The 26,363-nt window shown below is 39.7% G+C and overlaps 1 protein-coding gene across 4 annotated transcripts in view; it reads left to right on the top strand.

Annotated features, from left to right (window-relative positions):
* The first annotated feature begins 6,677 nt into the window (after nucleotides 1–6,677).
* Nucleotides 6,678–26,363, top strand: part of NCOA3 (nuclear receptor coactivator 3) — a 95,135-nt gene continuing 75,449 nt past the window's right edge. For 2 of the 4 annotated variants that reach the window (XM_081033547.1, XM_081033550.1), the window contains exon 1: nucleotides 6,678–6,813. The gene's annotated coding sequence lies outside the window, so the exon portion shown is untranslated. The remainder of the gene's footprint in view (nucleotides 6,814–26,363) is intronic. The other 2 variants (XM_081033549.1, XM_081033551.1) reach the window with 1 other exon arrangement.

Below are 26,363 nucleotides of genomic sequence, written 5' to 3'. Positions count from 1 at the left end.
TGGAATCATATAATATATGATTGACTTCTTTCACTTAGCATGATATTTTCAAGGTTCACCCATGTTATAGCATGCATCAGTATTTGGCTCCTTTTTATTGCCTAGTAATATCCCATGGTATGGATACACAACTTTTGTTTAACTATGCATGAGTTGGTGGTCATATTGGGTTGTCTCCACTTTTTGGCTATTATCGATAATGTTGCTACAAGCATTTCTGTGCAAGTTTTTGTGTGGACATGCATTTTAAATTCTCTTGGGTACATACCTAGGAATGAAATTGCTGGGTCATATGGTGACTCTAGGTTAACATTTTTGAGGAATTGCCAAACCTTTTGCAATATGGCTGCACCATTTTACAGTCCTACCAGCAACATATGAAAGTTCCATTTTTTCCCTCATCCTTGCCAACACCTTTTAAAAAATTTTAGCTCTCCTGCAGTGGGTACTTTTTAAGTATTTGGTAGCAAATTGTTTGTGTTCCCTCCCCCCAAAGCAAATGCCTTTAATAAGTAAGTCTCAGAAGAAAAAATAAAAAGTGAGCTGGGCTTAAAATTCTTCCAGCTGGGCCGGCCCGGTGGGTCAGGTGGTTGGAGCTCCATGCTCTTAACTCCGAAGGCTGCCTGTTCGATTCCCACATGGACCAGTGGGCTCTCAACAACAAGGTTGCCGGTTCAACTGCTTGGAATCCCGCAAGGGATGATGGGCTCGGCCCCCTGCAACTAAGATTTAACACAGCACCTTGAGCTGAGCTGCCTCCCAGATGGCTCAGTTGGAGCGTGTCCTCTCAACCACAAGGTTGTGGGTTCGACTCCTGCAAGGGATGGTGGGCTGCGCCCCCTGCAACTAAAAACGGCAACTGGACCTGGAGCTGAGCTGTGCCCTCCACAACTAAGACTGAAAGGACAACAACTTGACTTGGAAAAAAAGTCCTGGAAGTACACGCTGTACCCCAATAAAGTCCTGTTCCCCTTCCCCAATAAAATCTTTAAAAAAAAAAATAGGTGACAGAACCAAGAATAGGTCTGTCTGTACATGGGCCCTGCCTGAGGATACTCTCTGATCCAGGCTGGGGGGTCTAGAGAAAAAAAAAATTTCTTCCAGCTGTGGAGGGTCATTTGTAGGTTGTGGGGATAGGCAAATCTTACAGCCAGCCCAGGTGCCAATTTCAGCTAACACATGTGCCACCTCTGGCAAAAAAAATCATAGGTCGCCAACCCCTGATCTAGGTTTAAAGTAAGGCATGAACAAGGTTATTCTGGGTTGAAAGGCTCAGGTTGCTTTTTACTACCAAAAATTGGCCTTAAATGTGATTCTTTGGGAAAGTGTTTCCTCCCTTTTAAGCAAAACAACAAATAAAGCATTCATTGGCTCTAAATCTCTTCTGCCTGTCTATGTGTTTGACACCCACTCAGCTGTGTGTCCTACCCAGGGAGTAGAGTGGTGCAGAGTACAGCCTCGGGGTGGAGCCTGGACTAGTGCCAGTTCATTTACAGAGTTGATATTTCGAAACAGTTTTAACCATGTGCAAGGTTTAAGTATCCACCTGAGCAATCTATTTTCACTTTCAGGGAAATTTCAGATTGCCATAAGTATACTGAGGCAAAATGGAGGGAAAAGGAAGGAGGAAATTGTTACTAACCTTTGGATATTAATCCCTGCAAACCCCAAGTTTGGAACTGCCATGCACAATCATTATTAACATTGATAAAGGGTGTATTTTGTGCTTGACACTGTTCTTAGGGCTTTCACTGTATTGTTTTATTTAATCCTCATAATAGCCCTAGGAAATAGGTATCATTATCATGGTTTCCATTTTAGGAAATGGAGGCACAGAAAGTTCAAGTAACCAGCCATTATCACACAGGTTTATAAGTAGCAGAACCAGCGAGCAAGTCAGGCAGTGAGTGCCAAAGCTCACACTCTTAACCACTGGTGATATTGTCATATAATAAAAGAGGGAAGAATGCAGGGGTCAGTGAGAGGGACAGGGACAGAAGCAGAGCCTTTGGGCTGTACCAGACAACTCAGAAACATTCATTCAACCACTCACTTAAAGCCCATGGCTAAAATGGTCAATGCTTGGGTTCCCAGATTCCCTTGCAGCTAGGGGTGACCATGTAGCCCATATCACTGCTATAATGAGAAGTAAGGGGACATTTGCTTTGGAGGTGGGGAGCAGTGAGGGGAAAGGGGACATATGGGGAAAGAGTTATATCTGGAAAAAAAAAAAGGAAAGATACAATATCTTTCTTGACACCTATTTACTCTTCTGCTTCCTGCATTTGAACTTGATTGTGGGTTGATGTGATGCTTTAGCTGTGGCAGCCATCTTGTGTCCATGAGGCTATGAACTAAGGACAGAAAGCAAGATGCTGAAGATGGTAGAGCAGAGGGATTATAAAACCCTGGTCCTTGATGAACACGCTGTCTACCTCTAGACATGTTATGTGTAACAAGTAATGTGTTTATGTGTTTGTGGAAAGGCAGTAAAGCAAAGGAGTTAAGAACATGAGCTTATGAGCCTGAGTTTGTATCCTGACTCTAGCACTTAGTGGCTCATACCTGTGGGCAAGTTACTTGTTCAATGCCTCTATTTATTCATCAGTGAAATGGAGATAATAAAAGACCCACTGCTTAGGGTTATGGTGAGGGTTAAATGAACTAATATATGTAAAGGACTTTGAATAGTGTCTGGTAAATATAAGGTTTCTATGAGTGCTGTAAATTTTATTCCCCCAAAGTTTTTATTTTGGAAATTTTCAAGTCTGCAGAAAACTTGCAATAATATTACAATAAACACCTGTGCACTCTGAACCTAGATTTACTAATTGATAAAATTTTGCCACATTTGCTCACATGCACGTGTGTGCGTGTGTGTATTTTTTCCACCTGAATTATTTGACAGTAACTTGTAGGCAGGCTGGTTAGCATCATTACTGGTCTGGTAGTCTGTTACTTTCCTATACAACCTGTGATCCAAACTAGACCAATTGGACAAATTCCTCTTTTGTATTTGAATCTTGGAATAGGTGATGAGAAGATAGAATAAAATCATTGATCTTCTCTAGATTTAATTCTGGCGAGGAGAAGACATTCAGGGCCTGGTCGTCCAGTCTTCCAATTGATTCTGTGAGTTCATACATATCATTCTACTGCATTCTAGAGTCTATTGTTGTTTCTTGCAACCCAAGAACCCTACCTGGCACAGCTGCCCTTGAGGAAGTGAGTATCCATCCTGGGAGCATGGAAGCAGAGGATTTGTGGAATCAGAAACGTAGGCAGGATCTCTTCATTTTTGGAGGGCGTTAGCTAGGTGACCTTCTAATCCTGTCCTCACAGAGTTTCTACTTCTATGTCTCCTAGGCCAAGCCAATTTTACTGGGGTAATTTCAAAATCTGAGACTACTCTTTCTACCTATTGAAAGTTGTCAACTATAGTTTAATGAAAGTCTACACTTTTGTAGAGTGTTTCAGTTATCAATTGCTGTATGACAAACCACTGAAAAATTTAGTGGCTTAAAGAACAACCATTTTATTATCTCTCATGACATTGTAGGTTGATTGAGCCCAGTGTGTGGTTCTTTTGTTTCAAATCTTCTTGTTAGGGTCTGTAATCACTTGAGGCCTCCAGGGACTGGAATATGCACATAAGGTTGACTTCTGTGGCTGGCAGTTACTACTGGATCTTGTCTGGGATCTTAGTTAGGGCTGTTGCCTGGAGTGTCTCAGTTTTCCTCCATGTGTCCTCCCTGTGGGGCTAGGGCTTCCCATAGCATGGCAGCTAGGTCCCAAGAAGAAGGAAGTGGAAGCTGCTAATCATCTTCAGGCATGGGCTTGAAACTCCACCATTTCCATTGGTCAGTCACAGAGCAATCCCAGTGCAAGGAAGAGGAAATAAAATTTACCTCTTGATGGAGGAGTGGCTCGTGCAAACAGGGAAGAATGTATGATAGCAGGCATCTTTACAAACTATTTACTAGAGCGTGTCACTCATTTGGCTTAGATTTTAAGTCTAGAGCGATGTTTCCCAGATGTCACTCAGTCTGGGGTCATGTACAGGGTCCATCAAAACACTACCAAACTCAGCTTAGAAGTTGCTTCCTTCTGGAAGTCTTCTCTGATACCCCCTAAGTTAGACCTCTGTCCTTGGAGTCTAAATATGTATATATATATATGTATATATACATATATATACACACACACACATTTATCTATTTATTGTTAATATCAGTTACACTTTCTATGAACATATATACAAATTAATATGAATGGAATTAGTAGATTGACTTCCTTTTTTCTTTTTTCCCCTCCTGTTTTCCTTCCTCCTTACTTCTTTCTTTCTTTTCTTCCACAACTATTCATTAAGTGCCCAATATAGGCCAGACATAATCTAGGTGCTGGAGACACTGCAGCGAACTAAACAAATTCCCTGCCCTCTTGGAGCTTATAGTCTAGAGAATGGACAATTAAAAAAATTGGATAGTGTTAATCATTCTTAAGAAAATAAAGCAGGATGATGTGACTCTGTGTGTGTGTGTGTGTGTGTGTGTGTGTGTGGTGTTTAGAAGATCTACCTGAAGAGGAGACATTTCAGCAGAGATCTGAATAACAATAGAGAGCAAGCCAGGAAGAAAGAAAATTTTCAACAGCAAAGGGAACAGCAAGTGAAAGGCCCTGAGGCAGGAGCATGCTTGGTATGTTCAGGAAACATCAGGAAGGTTCATTTCTGGCATGGGGGTAAGTAATGCGAAGCCATGTATTACTTGAGATCAGAGAAGGAAGCAGAGACCAAATCAGTGAGGGTCTGGGTTTTACTTGTATCCCAAATGCAATAGGACGCCATTGGAACATATTGAGGTTGGAAGTGACATAATTTAATATGTGATTTTTCAAAGATCCTTCTGGCTACTGTATGGGGAGTAGCTTACAGGAACATTAATGGGAAAAGCAAGGAGAGCAGCTGAGGGGCAGCTGCAGGTGTTCAGGTGAAAGATCAGGCAGGGTTTTAGTATTTCATCTCTGGATTCTCAACATCTAACATAGTATTTATTATCTGTTGTTTGATGAGGGGGTGAGTTCATCCATGCAGTAAATACTGAATGAGTGAATACTATTGCTAAGCTCTGTAGTGGGTGCTGAAACTACATCAAAAAACAAAAGAGACCAAAACCCACCTTCATGGAGCTTTCATTCTAGTGAGGAAAGGAGATAACAAATACCATATGCAAACAAAAATGTACAGTGTTTCCAATGATAAAAAGTGCTATGAAGAGAAATGAAACAGGGAAGAGGGGTAAGGAAAGCTTGGATTGGAGTGGCTCGGAACTTAAAATATGGAGAAATTAGGGAAGGCCTCACTGAAGAAGTGACATTTGGATAATGACTCTGGAGGAGTTGAGGAAGCTCTCTCAGAGAGATTTGGATTTTTTGGAAAAAAGTAAACTAGGCAGAGGAAATAGCAAGTGCAAGTTCTCTGAGGTCACAGAGTGGCAGAAAAGTAGGTGATGAGCTTAGAAAGGGAACGGGAAGGGAGAGACAGGTTGTGTGGGGTTTGCAGCTACCTGCAGACTTTGGAGGACAGACATTAAGTGACTTGGTTTTTATGAGGATCTTTTTGGCTGCTGTGTTGAGAATAGACTACGTTCGTGAGGAAATGGAAGCAGTGAGGGAGCAATGAGGAAGCTACTGCAATAGTCCAAGGGGGAAATGATGGTGGTGGAGCTAGTAAGTGGTTATTTATTTCATTCTGTTCACACTCAAGACATTTTTCCTAATCACTGATTCAGTTATCTAATGTATAGTCCATATTGCAATTTCCGTCCAAAGTCCTTTTTACATGTAAAAACCTCCCAAAACTTGGATCAAGGCTTACATATTGCATTTGATTTCCACCTCTTTCATGCTTTGACGTTTTTAAGAGTCCAAGCTTGTGTTTTGTAGCATGCCTTAAATTCTAGATGTCTGATTGTTTTTTTTCATAGTTAGGTTCAGTTAGCTTTTTTATTTTATTTTTTATTTTTGGCAAGAATACTACAAGGGGTGGTGTTATGTCTTCCCCATTGCATCATATGAGGAGACACATAATGTCAGTTTGAACCATCGTTGGTGCTGCTAAGTGATGGTGATTGATCACTTGGTTAAGGCGGTGTCTGCAGATGTCTCCACAGTAAAACAAGCTGTTCCCCCGCACTCCACGGTATGATACTTCGGGGCTGAATGTGCTGTGAATCTCCTATAGCCCAACCACCTTTCACTCAGTGACTTTAGTATCTAACGAACAGCGTGGCTTCTGACCTTGTGCCTCAATTGCTCCTCTGAACAACGAGGATAACTATAGTGGTTCCCAAGGGATGCTCATTTTGAGGATCAGTGCTTGCACACAATAAACGCTCCGTGTTACATATTACCGGACGAAGGCCAGTATGAGAATATTAACAGCAGAGCTTAGGTTTGCATTTTAGTTCTCCTGACCCCACCTTAGCTCCCAGGTGGTCAGTCAGCGACAGCGGACCGAAGGTCCACACAGCTACGCCCTCGCGCCGCGGATGCCGGGCGGGGCAGAGGCACTCTGCGCCCGGGCGGCGCAAGGCCCCCTGGGACCGGTAGTGCTGGGCGTGGCCGCGGGACTACAAATCCCGGCGTCCCCCGCGCTGCGGCTCCAGCCGCTGCCTCCTCAGCGGCTTCACAGCGACGGCAGCTTTCTCGGCGGCTGAATCGGTGGCGGCGGCAGCGGTGGCGGCGGTGGCGGCTGCGAGCTGAGCAGCGAGTTTCCGATTTAAAGCTAAGCTGCGAGGAAAATGGCGGCGGGCGGTGAGTGGAGATAAAGGAGGAGCGGCGGCGGGCGAGGGGGTGGAGTGCGAGGCGGAGGGAAGAGGGCAAGTCCCCGGGGCGGGCGCGAGCCGGCGGCTTCGGCGCTGCGGAGGCGCTGGGGGCGCGCCGAGCGGGGGGCGCGCTGCGAGAGTTTCGGGGTGTCGGGGCCGCGCCGCTTCCCCGCAGCCCGCGGCCGGAGGCGGAGAGTCGAGGCTGGGCGGCAGCCGGCTGGCGTGTCCGAGGTGGTCCCGACGCGCGAGGGTCACCCCGGGGAGTTCGGGGGACCGCGGGGTCCTATCTCCCCTCCTGTCCTTAAAGTTTTATCTCCCTGCCTCCCGAGCCCTGGGGGGCGCCCTTCGGAAGCCGCCGGCGTCCCCCGCCTCCCGCTCCCGGGGCTCCTTCGCGGTTATTCGGGGGCAGGAGGGGCGGGGGCAGCGCGCAGACCCCCGCGCGACCTCCAGGTCGTGCTCCGAGGCGGCGGGGTTTCTGTGGCTGCGTTTCCTCCCGCCCGGGAGCGTTGGTCATATTTTCACGCGAATGACCTGCGGGATTTCCATGTTGGGCGCGGGGAAGGTTCTCAGCCGTTTCCTCCGTCAGAAGGCGTTTTGCTGCCTCTGGTGCGACGGCTGCGTGGCGAGTGGGAAGTTGGTGGGGACATTGCCGGGTTGGGCTGTCTTTATTATTACTATGTTCCCCCTCCCTTTCCCCGTCTCGGATCTTTTTACGCACGTTGGTTCCATTCGTCATGATTTAAATCAGCGGTTTGTCATGCACGTCTTTTTTTAAAAAAACAAAACACCAATTCATGCGTCGTTGGAGGGCTGAGTTGCTTCCCAGGCAGGTTGAGGGGCCCCCGGGGTGAAAAAAGTTGCCCGAAGGAGCAGTTGTCAGAGGGCGAGAGCATCGCCTCCAAACCTCCCGGGCGGGAGGAGGTCGGGATTCCCGGCGGGAATGACACGGGAGGTACGCGATTCGCTCCAAGTCGGAACCCCCCCCTCCCCCCGCCCCGCTACCGAATGTGAAGACTTCCTTTTTGCAGCTTTTGAGCAGCGCTTCAAAGCCAACCTGTTTTTGTTATTAAGCCTGTGCCGTCAAGAAACAGGAAGGCGAGGACCAGCTGGCTTGCTGCAGTGGTTTTCAGTGGAGTTGAATGAGACAGTGCGAGTGGTGGGAGCGTTGAGTGCGATTGCTGCAGCTCCTGGCTTTCAATGCCTGGCCTCGGAGCCACCTAACTGGTCCCTGGCTGCAGGGAAGCTCCGGTGTTTATTGCGGCAGGTTGTTGGGAGGAGAATGGGGAGAAAAACACACCAAACCATCATAGGTCTTCGCCGAATGCCGCATACACTGAAACGTTAAGTGGAAATCTGTCAGTTTGTGAACGGCTTGTTCTAATTATTGCTTGTTTATGTAGAATAGGGTATACTAGATATGATACCCACCTGGAAAGGTACAAAAACATTGGAGAAGGACTCTCTCCTACTCTAACCCCTCCAGTGCCCCTTCCTAGGAGGCAAAGACTGTTACTGGGTTCTAGAGTATGTTTGCTAATCAGAATAACTATTTTAAGATTTTCATGTGAAACACCCTTGTTGAATCCCCAAAGCAGGGAGACCAGATAAACAGAAGAAAGGGGGAAATGGGATGTGAATACTGTTTTCTTTTTACTGTCTTAGAAAATGTTGAGAGCTGTTAGAACTCTTCTGAATTTAGGGCTTATGTTGCTTTATCTACTAACACCTTTGAAGAAATAGTCTGTGAGGCTTTAGGATGAAGAACCCTGCTGGGTTCATTGTTTGTATGTAAGAGAAAGCCTCTCTAACATGTAAAATGATATTGAACACTATAGCTCCTGTCACTGGAGGGTGCTTCAGGTTCTGCATTTAAATGAGCCCCAATCTAGATTGTCTGTGATCCTAAATTACAGAGGTATTTTATGTATCGATAAAATGACTTCATTGTCCAATCAGCATTAAAAAAAAGGCATATACCAGTTTCTGGCATATAGAAGTACATTTTGGAGGTGAGGATTGTGGACTGAGTAGGAAGCTGTTATGTTTCTAGAGGAGTTATAGGAAATGTTTCTGCCATAAAATATTCCTTAACTACAGAGGCTTTGAAAATGCAAAACAACTCCAGCATAATTAACGGGATTTCTATTTTTGTAAGTTTTAGAACAGTGGTTTTAAATTTACCAACACAGAAAATTCATTAAAAAAAATCAATGATATTAGAGTTTAGGGCATTAGGGGTTATATTAAACCACTTTACTGAAATGTAAATGATTTCATTTTTGAAAATGAGTATACGGTGTGTTTTCCTGCCTGTATAAGAATTATTTTTATAAATCGTCCTGTACCTTTTAAGCAAATAAGTTAGAATTCATTCAGTAAGGAGTGAGTGTATTCTTTGACCCTGAACCCTTTTTCTAACAGACGTATAAATAAAAAATACTTCTTGAAATTGTTACGTTACTGATGCCTTCTTGACTGGTCTTTTGAAATAACCTTCCTTAGTATGTCAAGGACAGAGTAAACATTTTTTTTTTTAATTCAGTCTTTTGTTCATTAGCAGTATGATTCTGGAATACTTATTTTTAACTTGAAGACAACATTTTTGAGAAGTCTTTTAAAAGAATAACTTAAAAATATCTTATTTTAGTTTGGACAATATGGTAAGATAAAATGCAAACTACTGTTGTCCTATCCCTACTTGGTGTTAAAGTAAATGGCTTTAGGATTTTTGTTTTCCTTTTTCTTTTTTTTTGAGGCTATAGAATTTCAAGCCCTGGCCAGAAGATGTAGACTACTATTGAAAACTTTTAATTTGTTGCAAGTTTAGAATGAATGTAGCCTCTAGTTGTTGTTTGTCTACACTGCAAAGTGACCACAATTTAACACAATTGTTACTCTTGTTACTCTTTCAATCATCATTAAAGAGGTACTGCAGTTTCTCATAGGTTACACCAGAGTACCTGTCCCAGTTTGGTTTGAATTTATTATACTCCTTAGTGTAGAATATTCTCTATTTGCATTATTGAGTGGTTAAAGCTCTGGGAACAGAAAATCAGTGTTGGAGATGTATGTTAACTTTTTCTTTTACCTCATAGTTTAACAGATTAAAGAAATAGGTGAGTGTATGTTACTTAGATCCTCAGGGATAGCATTGAGATTGAGTGCTGCAGTAAAATGTAGGCATTTTCTTTTTTATGAGTGCTTTTTGGGGTGGGGGAGGGGATTACAAAATGAACATTTCACAGTTAAAGTGGAGGAGGGGCTCTATTGTAATGAGGCTTATTTCTTCACGTTGTTAATGTTTGCTAGGTAAATTCTTTTCACCCATTGGTTTTCTGACAGAGTTTCTGGGAGAAGCTTATTTTAGGTTAAGGATGCAGTTTCTCCAGAACCTAACCTTATTTTCAGCCCTCTAACAAATGATGGGATTGACTTAAATGTAATCGCCTTTCCCTTTCCTACCTTCTGGTGGAGAGTTGTTAAATGAACAGGAAAATGGCCAGAAGATAGACAGCAGGCATAGAAAGGAAGACAAGCAGTGGTGAAGAAGGCCGATTTATCCACAAACCGGATAATCTTCTTAGACTACATACTGCCAGCTCCCCACTTGGTCAGCATTAACTCAATTGGGTAGGTTCTGCTGACCTAGGTCAATTTACAGGGGGGCAGTAATAAACGTTTATTTTAACTAATTGTGTAGTCAAGTTTGTGGCTTGGAGGCAAAGGAAAGAAGTCTGACCTAACAGGCACACAGACTTTACCCATTTCAAAGAATATTCTAAGAGCAAATCCACTTGTCTTTTCTGTTTGTCCTTTTCCCTATTTTTCATTAGGAACATCTGTATCCTATTTCTCTCTCTCTCTCTCTCCCCCCCCCTCCCTCTCTCCTTCCCTCCCCCCCTCCTCTGCATTCCTAGGCTTTAGGAAAGAGTGTGACTTTTTTTGTCCTGTCTGCTGTTCACCTATGAAGGTATTCCTCTGAAATGTTTGATTTCCTCGGTAGAGGCTATGAGTGAGGGTTATGAAGCTTACATTTTGGAAACTAGGCTGACTAGATTACTGAATTTAAATCTTTATCACCTGCATCATGATGAAAAGGGAATATTGGCCTGAGTCTCCCATAGTAATGGATAATCTGCTACTCCCTGGGGCTTTGCTTCTTTGCTTTTGGTAGCTGTATAGCAGTTGAGTTGGAGTGATAGATGGATAGATGGGAAAGGCCTGCAGAAGTCAGCCTAATCCTCAATTAGGGTAAGCTCATGGTTAATTGAATGTGGAGCGCACAGGTTAAATCCCATTACAACAAACTGCAGGAGACTAGCTAAATTATTTTGTACTGCGATTGATTTATTGAATATTGTTTAAAATAAATTAGTCTTTTTGTTTTTGTTACAGATGTTGGAAAAATTGTATTGATTGTAATAATTTGACAAATTGTTGATCATGAACCAGTGTTTTTCACCTTCATTTTTAATGCTTTTACCTTTTAAAAGGCAAGAACACATGTTGATCTGGGCCGGTAGTTTATACATCCCATCCCTGCCAGTTGAATAGCTCCAATGGTTTATCCTAACTGCCAGATTAAGTTTATTAGTAGGTACTATTGCCACCATCAAAGTGTGGTCAGAGGAAATGGGAATTTCCCCAGGTTTCCAGGTGATTACTGCTGGTAATTTGTTCTGCCCCTGATAACTTTTTAAAATAAACGAATATACTTCATTTTCATGTGAACTTTCCTTTGTCAGTAATGGTTAATGTAGCCCTTTATATTCAGGTTTACATTCTCAATGTTGTTTGAGACCTTTAGATAGATCTCTGTATGGTATTGTTAAAAAAAAAATGGGTGGTACAATGATAGTCTTTAAGATACTTCTATATAAATATGAAAACTTTCGGAAACAGGATTAATATACATATGAGAAAAAACACTGTCCCTGTGCTTGGCCAGAAATATGTTCTTTCTCTTCTGTACTTTTGTTTGCCAAACTTCAGGCATTTACATCCCACCTTCGTATCTAAGGCTAGTATTTTTAGTTTGCTCAGAGAGTTTTGATTGGGTGCAGCAAGACATTTTTGAAATCATTCTTTTAAATAGATGTTCCGTGGAGGAGGGAAAATCTGAAAGAGGGAATTTCAAACAACCCAAGCAGTGTTTTGAAAGTTCTCATGTCTTAAGAAGGATGACTGACGAGTAGGCAGGAAGCCTGCAGTTGTATTGTGGTATTGTTCTTCCATTTTAAGCATTTGAGAACTTGAGTACAAAAGAGAAGAAAGCATGGGGAGGGGGTAGAAAGGGTTTGAACAAAAAAAGATGGGGGGGTACTTTTAGAGTAAATATTCTTTGCTTCTCTGTTTAAGTGAAATCTAAAACCAAATTATTTTTACTCTGAGAGGAAATGTTTGTATATCATAATCTAAATGTCTTAAACTGACATTTTAATAAATGAGAGTTGTTATCGGAGGAAAGAGCAGCATGATCACATAACTCAATTTTAAAACAGAACTTTAATAAAAATAAAATCTACACATGAAAATTTCTATTTTCCTCCTTTGTTACCTGATCAATATTAGCTTGTTGCTTTGAAAAGAATATCTCCCAGTGAAGAATTGAGAATCATTTGTGAGCTTGTAAGGTTTGTGCAAATCAATCTCTTTAGGTTTGTTTTTAACTTTATAAAACAAAGGGGTTGAGTATGTGACGTCCCAAGTTCCTCATATTAGAAAATTCTGTAAACTTAAAGCATCATATAGATTGTAGAATTTTATTTGCATTTTCTTGGTCAAACATTAAGTGGGTTAAGTTTTTTGTACCAGATAATGGTGTGAAGATACAGGTTTTTGTGCTGACTCACAAGTTTGGGGATAGGATGACTGAGCTCCAGGCTTCACCATAGTATATGCTACAAGCTGCAAAAAACTGTGTGTGTGTTGGGGGGAGGGGGGAATTTTCAACTCGTTCCTTCTGGTTTAAGAGAATGAAGTCATATTTTCTTTACTCAGTAAAGCTGTCATCAGCGAAATGATTACTGAATTTAAGTCACTCTGTGGAGTAGCTATATCAGCTTGATTTTGTTTCCAGATTGAAATTTGGCAACTTTATTTGAAAATGTTTTAAGGATTACCCAGCGTTCTCTTCACCCAATTGTCTTTGCCTACACACCCCATCCAAGCCCATCTCTCCTTTTTTTACCTGCCTGGTTGTGGTTGTGTTTTATGACAATACCTCATCCCAGCCAAGATAGCTGGCTCCATTACTGTCAGAGCAAGTATTTGCTTGCATCTGGGAAAACCTCACTTCACCTGTGAGCACTAACCCCGCACGCATGTTGCCTCCATTGGGAGATCAGTGGTATTTTCGTCATATAATAAGACAGGATTATTACTATATTAAGTTTTAAAGATAACTTCAGGAATCAGAATGCATTCAGGAAACTACTGTCGAAGTGCACAACCATGCCTAGAATGATGGAAGCCTTAGGGGTATGGATCCCAAATTAGGCGAACTTGGAATCGTGAACTTTCACCAATAATCTTTTTTCCCTTTCCTTTCCCCAAAGTACAAAATAGCTCCCACATATGACTTTTTAAACTGGCTTTTCATACCACTCATCTCTTAGCGATGAGGCCTGAAGTTTCAGTTGTCTTTATTTGCCACTGCTTGGCTATTGCCCACTCCCGCATACGAGGTGTGACAATTAAGTGCGCGAATTTGTTGCACTGCTGTTGCTAACCTTTTTTGATATTAGAGGGATTATTCATTAAGAATTTGTACCAACTGGACAAACAGTTAACCAAGGTTACTATTTGGAAGTGCTGAAAAGGTTGGAAGTGCTGAAAAGGCTGCGTGAAAAAGGTAGACGACCTGAACTTTTCGCCAACAATTCATGGCTCCTGCATCACGACAATGCACCAGCTCACAGGGCACTGTCTGTGAGGGAGTTTTTAGCCAGTAAACACATAACTGTGTTGGAACACCCTCCCTACTCACCTGATCTGGCCCCCAGTGATTTCTTTCTTTACACGAAGATAGAGGAAATACTGAAAGGAAGACATTTGATGACATTCAGGACATCAGGTATTAATATGATGACAGCTCTGATGGCCATTCCGGAAAAAGAGTTCCGAAATTGCTTTGAAGGGTGGACTAGGCGCTGGCGTCAGTGCATAGCTTCCCAAAGGAGTACTTTGAAGGTGACCGTAGTGATATTCGGCAGTGAGGTATGTAGCACTCTTTTTTTTTTTTTTTTTTTTAAGATTTTTATTGGGGAAGGGGAACAGGACTTTATTGGGGAACAATGTGTATTTGCAGGACTTCTTTTTTTTCCAAGTCAGGTTGTTGTCTTTTCAATCTTAATTGTGGAGGGTGCCATTCAGCTTCAAGTTGTTGTCCTTTCAGTCTTAGTTGTGGAGGGCGCAGCTCAGCTCCAGGTCCAGTTGCCGTTTCTAGTTGCAGGGGGCGCAGCCCACCATCCCTTGCGGAAGTCGAGGAATCTAACTGGCAACCTTGTGGTTGAGAGCCTACTGGCCCATGTGGGAATCGAACCAGCATCCTTCGGAGTTAGGAGCATGGAGCTCTAACCGCCTGAGCTACCGGGCCAGCCCTATGTAGCACTTTTTCTAGGATGAGTTCGCAAACTTAATTGTCAGACCTTGTAGTCATACATTGTGTTCATTAAGCTTTTAGTATATATGCATATATATGTATATAGATACATATATATGTGTGTGTGTGTGTGTGTATCTATCTATCTATATATATATATATATATACATATATTTTTTATTTTTATTTTTAAGGAGGGCGCAGCTCCCAGTGGCCCATGTGGGGATCGAACCAGCAACCTTGGTGCTACCAGCACCGTGCTCTGACCAGCTGAGCTCACTGGCTGCCCCAGGCGTTTACTATGTGAGGCTGTGAGAGTTAAAAAGGCTTTGACCTCCAACTGTACAGTCAGGTGCTCATATCAGTTCAGTGCAAGGCAGTCTCATACCTATAAAGATCGAGAAGTTCAGAGGAGAAAAGGGACTACCTCTGACCAGGTGACCAGGACTTTTTAAAATGAGTGATTTTAGTATGGAGAGAGCACAATTCCTGTTGGTGGGAGATCATTAGCAAGAGCACAGAGCTGAGACATTTCAAGACGTGATCATTTAAATATTCAGTGAATGTTGTGAGTGATGGTATTGAATAAACTGGTTTTGTTTTTTGCAGAATCCTATTGATACATTTCCCCCTAGTCCTCTCTGTACTTCTGCCAGTTTAATCTTATGAAACATAATTTTGATGACTTTTTTTGCTTAATCTGCAGAGTACAACTCAAATTCCTTAACCTAATACTCAGTTGTTATCACAGTCTTATAAAAACACTTTTTTTTTGTTTTGTTACTTTCCTATTTTTGTTACTCCTTGTTTCAGTCCTGCTAATTTTTTCTGCCTCTTCTCCTTTGCTCTCTTGTCTAGCCATTAAGGTCCAGCTCAGATTTTGTCCCATTTAAGTAAATGTTGCAGACTATCACAACTGAAAATAAAATTCTCATTGTCTATGAATTGTAATTATCTCCTCATAGGATGCCTAGGACTCAGTGTTTATTAATTCGTAGGACAGATTCAGTCAAATTCTCTATTCTTTGAGGTGTAGGGACCATTCCTTTTATAAGCTTTTAAAATCCTCAATTATTTTTTCAATGATACTCATTTTTAGGTACTCCAAAATGTTTGGGGTTTGGATGTGAAAGTTTTTTTTTTTTTTTGAGCCCACTGGCCCATGTGGGAATCGAACCGGCAGCCTTTGGAGTTAGGAGCACGGAGCTCTAACCGCCTGCGCCACCGGGCCGGCCCGGATGTGAAAGTTTTTACAGTTCAACTCTCAAGTTAATTTTCTACTTGGAAATTGAGATAAAATTAGAGTGCTAAGGGTCCTCCCTCCTCCTACAGGAGTCCCAGATAAATCTTTTTTTTTTTTTTTTTTAATTGGAGAAGGGGAACAGGACTTTATTGGGGAAGAGTGTGTACTTCCAGGACTTTTTTTTCCAAGTCAAGCCTTTCAATCTTAGTTGTGGAGGGCGCAGCTCAGCTCCAGGTCCAGTTGCCGTTGCTAGTTGCAGGGGGTGCAGCCCACCATCCCTTGAGGGAGTTGAACCCCTCAAGGGTTCAATAATTTTATCTCAATTTCCAAGTAGAAAATTAACTTGAGAGTTGAACTGTAAAAACTTTCACATCCAAACCCCAAACATTTTGGAGTACCTAAAAATGAGTATCATTGAAAAAATAATTGAGGATTTTAAAAACCTTGTGGTTGAGAGTCTGCGTGCCAACCAACTGAGCCATCCGGGAGCTCAGCAGCAGCTCAGCTCAAGGTGCCGTGTTCAATCTTAGTTGCAGGGGGCGGAGCCCACCATCCAAATTTTTTTAATTGAAAAGAAGGCAGTAAACATGGTAGAATCAAAGCAGTACAAAAAGATGTATCGTGAAAAAATAAGGCTTCTACTATCCTTTGGCTTTTGGTATTTGTAGCTACCCCTCCCAAAGGCTTCTAGTGTTAGAGGGTAATCTTTACATAGGATTATGGATGTTTCCAGTTTCTTTTTTCCTATTCTCTCCTCCCTCTTTAGTTTTAATGAACAAATCAGAGCACAGTGGGCTCCTGCTATTTTCACTTAATAAAAGAACTTGGAGAGCCTTCTATGTCTCCTGTTTTTAAAAGGCTGTATACTATTCCATTGTACGAATGGATTTGATACAATTTATTTAACCGGTTCTTCCTTGCTGTTTTCAATGTTTTACAATTTCGAACAATGCTGCAGTGACCTGTATGTAGACATATGTGCCGGCATGAGTATTATCTTAGTACGAAAATCTTGGAAGTGAAATTTCTGAATCAAAGAAAATGTACATTTAAAACGTTAATGGCTCTTTCCCAGTTGCCTCCAAAGAGATTATACCAAATTTATGTTCTTACCTATTCATAAGCATGCCTGTTTCTCCTTATCTTTTAAAAAATTATCCCTTTGTGTTGCTTGACTGCTTAAAGGCACGAGATCTTCTGTTGTTCATTGTTGAAGAGTTTGAAGCTAAACTTCCCATGGAGTTCCCAAAGCCTTTTGTAATCTGATTCTAATCTATATTTCCAGTATTATCTCCTTAATTCTGTCTGTATATCTAATGCCTTAGTGGCTATTAAGTCTCTCTTGCTCTGCCTTCCACCCTCTTACCTCAGTAAAATTCTGTGTTCTGATTCTGTATAAGAAAAAAGCTACCATTTATCCAGTGCCTATATGTGCCTGGACAGTGTCTGCTTGATGTACATTATTTAATAGTCTGAGGTTCGTGTAGAACCCCCCACCTCTTCAAATGAAGTCTTATTTAAAACCCTATTTAAAATACAAAAGGTGATTCTGTTAAAATTTATTTTCTAAGTTGAAATTTAAACTCTTTACTGGTTATGAAGGCAGTGAAAATGAGATTTAGGAATATAAAATTTGAAAATGGGTTATGAAGAACTGTTATGGACCTAATCCATCTCTTCCCCTAGTTTATTTCTACAGTGTTAAGAAAATCCCAACTCACATGGAGATATAGTTGCAAATGGTCCCAGTTCAAAAATATTTTTTGAAATATATAGCAGGTACAAATGGGATAAATTCAAAAGGTACCAAAGGTTGTCTCTCTGGTAGTTGTCTCCCAGCCACCTCCCTATTCCCTGCCCACAGGCAACCATTGTTACTCTTGTTGAGGCATATAAATGTGTATACTTAACAGCTTTTAAGTTTAATAATTTCTCCCACAGTTTTGCGTAAACTTTACATGGAAGCGTAACATACATTCAGGAAAGTGCGCAAGAATAGTCGGTAAATTTTCATAATGAACACAACTAAGGAAGTGGCACTCAGGAGCCCTATTCTGGACTGTATATACTTTTTAAATGATCTGGGAGAGGTCTCTCTATCTGTATTTATAGCTACTAAGTTCTTTCTAATGGCTACACAGTAGTACTCCATTGTATGGATATATCATAATTTACCCAGTTTCATATTACTACAAAGCTGTAAGTGAATATCTTCATTCATATTTCTTTGTTCCCTGTTTTGTTAAAATACATAAAAAATTTTCTGAAAGTTGAATGCTAGGTTAAAGAGTATGAATTAAAAATTGTTTAGATATTATAGTTTGCTCCCTGTGGAGATTATATTAATTTTCAAATCTACCCTCAGGGTATGGAAGTGTCTGTTTCCCTCATCTCTGAGTAATACTGTGGTATCGAATTTTTTAAATGGATAAATTTAAAAAGACTTTTCATGTATTTCTTCTAGTGCTTTTATGGTTTCGTTTTTTAAACATTAAAAAATAAATTAAAATATAAAAATTAAAAAATGTAAAATAAAAATACCAGTTAGAATATAAAAAATATCAATTAGGATATAAAACTGGGAACGTAGATTAATGAGGTGGTAGGCTACGTGTATGTTGTAACTATATGTACTTTTTCCTTTGAGTGTGTTTAAAGATGTTTAACATGTTCCTATATGACATTAGGGTATGTTTTTTTCCTGTTTTTTAGAAATCTGCTTTATTGAGGTATAATTTGCTTTTTATAAAATCCAGCCATTTTTAAGTGTGCAGTGTGAATTTTGACAAACGTAAACAGTTGTGTTACCACCACCACAGTCAAGATATAGAACATTTCCATCACCCCATGAAGTTCTTTCTTGCCCATTTGCATTCAGGCCCCTTCTGGGTTTTGTATTCAGTCAGCCACTGATCTACTTTCTATCACTATAGTTTGCTTTCTTCCTTTTATTTTCTTTTTTTCCTTTTTTTAACTTTTTTGAGTTACTGACATTCAATTAATTGTATATATTTAAATTGTACAATTTGAGTTTTGACACATGGGTCTACCTGTGAGTCAATCATGACAGTTATAATAATGGGAATATCTACTACTTCCCAAAGTCCTCTTGTATCCCTTTGTAATCTGTCCCTCCTCCATCTTTAGGTAATTACTGATCTGCCTCGTGTCACTAAAGGTTAGTTTGTGTTTTTGAGAATTATATATAAGTGGAATTAACAATATGTACTTTTTTTGAGCAGGGCTGGCTTCTTTCAATAAGCAGAGTTATTTTGAGATTCATTCATGTTGTTGCATATATCAGTATCTTATTTCTTTTTACTGCTTAAGAAATATTGCGGAGTCTGGGTATATCACAATTTATTAATCCATTCACCTGTTCATGAACATTTGGGTTGTGTCCTGTTTTTGCTTATCAAAAATAGAGCTTCTGTGATGTTTTTGTACAAACAAGGCTTTGTGTGGACGTACACTTTATTTCTCTTGAGTAAATACCCAGGAATGAAATGGATGGGTTATATGCTAAGTGTGTGTTCAACATTTAAACACTTTAGGAAACTGCCATCTGTTTCTGACAGTGGTTGTACCATTTCATGTTTCTCTCAGCAATGTATGATGGTTCCAGTTGTTTACCAACACTTGGTATGGTCAGACTTTTTAATGTTAGCCATTCTAGTGAGTGTATGGTGGTATCTCATTGTGGCTTCAGTTTGAGTTTCCCTGCTGATTGATGATGTTGAGCATAGTGTCATGTGCTTATTTGTCGGTATGTCTTTTTTGGTGAGGTGTCTATTCATGTCTTTAGCTCATTTTTAAGTTGGCTTGTTTATGTTATTAAGATGTAAGGATGCTTTATTTTAGATACAAAACCTTTTTGGATATACATTTCAGAAATATGTACTGAGTCTGTGGCTTGCCTTTTCGTTTTCGTAATAGTGTTTTGGAACAGTAAAAGTTTTAAATGTTATTGGAGTTCAATTTATTGAAATTTTGTATATTCAGTTATAGTTCATGCTTTTTGTATTGCATTTAAGAAATCTGCCAAACTTGACTTCAAGAAGTTTTATAGTTTAAGTCTTAAATTTAGGTCTATGACGCATTTGAGTTAATTTTTGTATATAGTGTGAGATAAGGATTGAGTTTCATATTTTGGTATATGGCTATTTTTCTAGCATTGTTTGTTGAAAAGACTATACATTTTACATTGAATTGACTTGGGACTTTTGTTGAAAATCAGATAACCAAATATGTGTAGGTCTATTTTTGGAGTTTCTTCTGTTCCATTGATATATTTATGTACGTATATGTTGGTCTGTCTATCTTCACCCCAGTCTTGAAATCAGGTGGAGTAAGTCCTCCAGCTTTGTTTTTTAAAACATTTATTTTGGCTATTCTAGGTCCTTTGTGTTTCCGTGTAATTCGTTTTGTTGATTTCTGTAAAATCTCTGTTGCAATTTTGATTAATTGCACTGAATCAATTCATCAATTTGGGGAGAACTGATTTCTCAAAAATATTGTGTCTTCTGTTCCTAGAACACATTATATAGCTCTCCTTTTATTTAGGTCTTCTTTAACTTCTCTTAGCAATGTTTTGTAGTTATCAGTGTACAGTTCTTACAAAGCTTTTGTCCAATTTATCACTGAGTTCCCTATTTTTAAAAGTGATTGTAAATAGTATTTTTAAATGTCAATTTCCAGTAATTTGTTGGTCTATAGAAATACAGTTGATTTTGAATATTCACCTAATATCTTGTAACATTGTTAAACTCATTTATTTTAGTAGCTTTTATGTAGTTTGCATAGGATTGTATACATAGATGACCATGTTTATGAATAAAGACAATTTTCCTTTTCAGTTAGTATGCCTTTTCATTTTTTCCCCTTTTTTCTTTTTTTGCTTTATTGTATTGGCTAGTGATTCCAGTACAGTGTTGGGATTTTCTTCTTTTTCTTTTTTTAAAGATTTCATTGGGGAAGGGGAAGGGGAACAGGACTTTATTGGGGGAACAGTGTGTATACTTCCAGGACTTTTTTTCCAAGTCAAGTTGTTGTGGAGGGCGCAGCTCAGCTCCAGGTCCAGTTGCCGTTGTTGCAGGGGGCGCAGCTCACCTTCCCTTGCGGGAGTCGAACCAGCAACCTTGTGGTTGAGAGGACGCACTCCAACCAACTGAACCATCCGGGAGCTCAGCTGCAGCTCAGCTCAAGGTGTCGTGTTCAATCTTAGTTGCAGGGGGCGCTGCCCACCATCCCTTGGGGGACTCGAGGAGTTGAACCGGATTGAGAGCCCACTGGCCCATGTGGGAATCAAACCGGCAGCCTTCGGAGTTAGGAGCATGGAGCTCTAACCGCCTGAGCCACTGGGCCGGCCTGCGGGATTTTCTTGATTTTCTTGATTGTGACTGCATTGAATCAATTGATTAATGTGGAGAGACAGGTATCTTTGTCTTGTTCTCAATCTTAGGGGGTAAGTATTCAGTCTTTCACCATGAAGATGTTAGGTATAGGTCTGCTGATCTGCTTTGCATTCAACTCCTCCTCCTTCCCCTCCTCTTCCACTGTTACTTAGTTATAAGAGGTTTTGTTTATTTTTTCTGAGTGTATATTCTGGTGATACATATTTTTATCATCTATGTTTTACAAACACTTTTCTCCCAGTCTTTGGTTGTACAGATCTTTATTGATGATCAGAGATGTCTCTGTACTAATGCTCAAAGTCTTGGTCACGTATATTTTATGGAATAAGTGTTTTAAAGCTTGAATAACAGTTATGCAAACATGTACTACAGACCCCATTCCTTAATTCTTATAAATGGAAAGGAAAACTAAAATTTTCCGTTCCTAAACCGGGAGTATATTAGTTCTTAAACACAGTTAATTATTTTTTACTGTATTTAACTGTTAAAAGTCATTTTTCATTTTATAATCAATAGTCTGAAGCTTGATATTTTTCTCTTTAATATGAATGAATCAGTAAGTATCTTTCTGCATTTATTATTACAGATTAATATTGAAAATATCACTTATACTGGTCTGGTGTAATCCTAATGAAAAGATGCTGAAGACCTATCTAAAAACTCTGAATGTTACCTGAGAGGTTTTGTCATTGTTCTCTCTTTAACCCTCACTGAAAAACCCAATCTTTATGGCTTACTTCTATTAGTATAGAATATATTTCTTTCTCACCAAACTGTATTTTATTGTTTTCTCTTTTCATGGTTTTTATACTTAACTGTTCTACTGAGTTGTGTTAGCTTTTGAGTGCCACTACTATAAGCTAATGAGAAAATACTAGCTTCACAAAGTGCTATTTGTCACATTTAGTATTTGTATTCAATTATTGTGACCTTAAATTGCCTAAGTATTTCCCTTGACACTTTTTTTTCTTGCTCAAAAGAGTGATACTCACCTCAATTTACTTACCAATCTCCTCACCTTAATTTGAAGTTATATGTTTTAATTCTGTTCTGTCTGAATTATTCTTTCTGTCATGCTGGAATTTTGGAACATTTTGCAATTTACATCTAAGAAAGCTAGTTTAAGAAACCAGTGGAAATTTCCAGCTTAAAAAAAAATCCAACTACTGGTCTAATAACTGCTTTGCAGGAAGAAAGAAATATGAAAATGAACCACAGACATTCTGGATGTCAGCCTGTGAAATTTTCCACTATTTCCCATAATAACAGGCAGGCATGCTAATACTGCTGGATTCAGTGCAACTGCACTTGCACTCGGCGTGGAATTTGAAGCTACTCATCGATGATAAGATGGAATCTGGCTAGCTTTTAGTGAGCAGTGCATGAATTCGCACATCTAATGTACTGTTTATGTTTCATCTGCCTGAAGTGTGGCCATAATACTGAACTTGAATTATGTAAAAGTCTTCTGATGCCCAAATTCCTCTTAGTTTTAAATCAATTTTGAGTTTTTAATTTCAGTAGATTTATTATGCATCTGAGAGTATAGACATATAAAATCATTCTTTTAGTGACAATGCTATGTCCATACATTTTTATTTTATAGGATTTTGTACTAGTGTCTTGAGTGCTCAGAAAATTAAAGTTTTTGAGAGATTTGCATTAGCTCAATACTTGTTTGGTGTGATTCCGGAAACATTTTAACCTCTTTTTCAGGATCGTGTTACTCTTTCAAAGGGTCAGTAGACTTTATGTTCATTAATAATTGCGTCTTCGTTTGGCTTTTTCAAATTTAAAGGGAAACAGTATTATACTGTTTTCTTAATAATGAAAGTCCAGGTTGCCTGGTTCTATAAACTGGCAGAGTAGAGTGTCACGAATAGATGATAAATGTACTGGAACCACCCGCTTCTAACTTGTTTCATCTCTTCATGGCAAATGACTAACAGTGGTATTAAGGAATGAGATCGAGAAAGTCAGATTTTTATGGATTAACCTTTTAAATGTTTATGCATTTCTACAGTGAGGAATTTGAGTGTTCATAGTGATGCAACAGATGTGCGTACATATCTTTGTATTTTTTAACACTTGTCAGTCACTTACACTTTGGAAATAAGGCAGGTTAATGCGTAAGTGTATCTTTTCCAGGACACTCAGATGTTAGATTTGAACAAGAACAGCATTGTGACGTAACAGCGGTCCCCACCCCTTCCTTGTGATCTGCTCTCCCTTGTACAGCCTCATCCTTCCTCTTTACCTCTTCTGTATCTATAACTCTTCTCCTGCCCTCTTCTTGCACTTCCTCTTTCCAGTCCTCATTCTGTCTGTTTTATCCCTTTAGCCTAAATTTTCTTCTGGCCCATAACCTTTTTTTTCCTTGTCAACTTTCCATCCTTCAAGTTGCTCACCTTTTCTAGTTGCTCACTGTTAACCAAGTCTCTTCTTTACCTGTGGAAGGCTTCTTTGCTCCAAGTGTTCTCTGCTCCTGGCAGATTGATTTTCTTTGAGTCTTCGACCCCTCAAACACATACATCCTCACACGCTCTCAAGTCCTTCAACTCTCGTTTTTGCCTCCATGTTTTAATTTATTCCATAGAGATTTACTGAGTGCTAGATGTTAGGGATATACCAGTGACCAGAATGGCTATGAAAAAGAAGTAAAGCTGAATAAGGACACTGGAAACTAGTGTGGTGTGCGTGTTGTGGGGTTTACGTTTTAGATGGATAGTCATAGTGACCTTGGAGAAAATAGCATTTGAGCAAAGTGTCCAGGAAGTAAGCCTTATGAACCGTGGGGAGTGGGGAGCGTGCTGTGCGGAGGGAACAGCCAGTGCAAAGGCCCTGTGGTAGGAGTATTCTCAGGGTGTTTGAAGAACAGCAAAGCGGCCAGTGTGCTGGAGCACAGGGAACAAAGAAGTGAGTAGAGTAGGAAGAGGAGACATCTGAGAGCTGACAGTGGAGTCTTGTAGGCAGTTGTCATGTCCTCAGCTTTTACATGGAGCAAAGTGGGGACCCACTGTAGGTGTCTAATTTTTGGTTATTTCAAAAAGATCTTATCATTGATTTTTCCCCTCACTCTCCAATTAAAGCATTTTGTTTTGTTATACTAGTAATTAATTCATATTCATTTAGAAAAGACAGAAAAATAGAAAGGAGAAAATAAATCAAAGAACAAAGATTACCAGTAACGTCATCTTTTATTGAAGATTTTGTATGTATGTCTTTTCACTTGTTTTCCTTTGTGTTTTTATACACACGCTCACACACGGGCCTTCTGCACTGGCAGAGAGCATATAACCTGATACAGGCTTTAAAGGGATGATAGATCCCTGTAGCTGCTTCGTGAAAAGCAGCCTATACAAGGTTAAATAGCAGGGAGAACTATTCGAAGGCTATTACAGCAATCCAGATACGAGATAATGTTGGCTTACACCATGGTGGTGTCAGCAGAGGTGATAAGAAGTGATCAGATTCTGTATGTATTTCGAATGTAGAGCCAACAGAATTTTGTGATGGATTCAGTGGGGGTGGGGTGGGGAGGGTGGCTGTGTTGGGTGGGGTGGGGCAAGAGAGAATGACCTAAGAATCGAAAGTGACTCAAGTTTTTGGCTTGAGCAACTAGAATCCTTTGGTTTCACTTTTCTCTTTTGTCAGACTATTCATCCAAGATTCAATTCTGGCTCTATCTTTTATTATGTGTTTTTCCTGTTCATTTGAACTTGTGATTATTTCTTTCACCAAGCTTTTAGTCGGTACTGCCCAGCTTGGCACTTTTTATCCACCACAAGATGCTATATATAACAAATTGTTTCACTAATGTTAATGTCCTACACTAAGCAGAGAACATCCTTTTCCTGGATCACGCTGCATTTATGAATCTGCTCAAAGACTAATAACTAACTGAGTGCATTATGGTCATTCAGTAAGTGTTGATTAATTGTACACTCCTCAGGTTTTAGAACAGGTATGAGAAAACCTTCAAGTAAATGCCTACTCCAGCTCTACTTTGGCTTACTGGCATCTTTTGAGGATGAATTATTTTGGATAGTTATTTTCCTCAGTTAATTTTGAGTCTAAAAAACCACTAAATACTTTTTATTTCCATAAAATGTTAATGCGTTATCTTGAATTTTGCTGCAGTATGGAGACTTAATTTTTTTAAATAAATATTTATTGCTTACCTGATACATGTAAAGCATCCTAGGAGATACAAAGATGAGTGAGAAAAGGTCCCTGCCCAGAAAGGAGTTTATACTTTGGTGCAGACAACATAACATATATGCAAATAATGTCTCCTTTGTGAACATAACATTGTATTATGATTTTAATGCAAAAAAATTGTTATAGTGCCGTTGGCATTCTAAAGAGTAGGGGTTCTTTGCTTCTTTATTCAGTGGTGTTAGACTAATGTTTTGGGTTCTTATATTTTTAAAAATTGTTTTTCAGGCTTACTCCTAGCTCTTGGTACTTGCTAATGTGAACTGTACTTAACTCCCCACCACCCTTTGCTTTTATTTGCATTATATTTCCTTGGAGCCTTATTTTACATCAATATTTTCGTTATTATTTAAAAAAATATTTTCTTATATGCTACTGATACTTCTACTGTCTAATAGAGGAGCACTTGCTTTCCTTATGTTTTAGCTTTGCTTTACTTTTACCTCTTCAAATTTAACCTTTTTACTTTAAAAATAATTTCTGTAATACATTCAGCATTCCAGGAACATACAGTATCTTCAGGGAATTTTCATGTAGAAACATTCTATTTTAAGTGAAGAATAAGTTCTTCAAATGGTCCTCACTTATGAGATGCTGTCCGGATTAGGGGATGTGCTGTGTACAATTGAGTTCTCTTAAGTTTCCCTCATGTGGAAGGGATTAAATCTTCTAGATAGAGAAGGATAGGAAAGTTGATAAAAGCATTGCTTTTCACTTTACCTGAATCGTGGCCATTAGTTTTTCCTGTGATCATTATTTCTACTTGGTAATGGAATATTTTTCTTTAGAAAGATTATAGAATGTAAAGCATGCATATTTTAATGCTAATCTAGTTAGTTCAACAAATGATTACATATGGAAACCAAGGGGATTAAAATGTCCTATTTAGATAACCTTTAGTTTATTTGATACAAGTCTTTGGGTCTGGGAATGCTGTAGTAATTCATGATGTGATTTTTAGGCATGTCCTTAAAAACAAAATATGTAATAATTTATTTGGGTTGGAGAGTAATGGTGAACTTAAGCTTTAACATCCTGCCCAAGAGAATCTGATGTTCAAA

Source organism: Rhinolophus hipposideros (assembly GCF_964194185.1).
Source record: "Rhinolophus hipposideros genome assembly, chromosome: 22".
Taxonomy (NCBI): Eukaryota; Metazoa; Chordata; class Mammalia; order Chiroptera; family Rhinolophidae; genus Rhinolophus; species Rhinolophus hipposideros.
The sequence above is the reverse complement of the archived record's forward strand: the minus strand, read 5'-3'. Positions and strand labels throughout refer to the sequence as shown.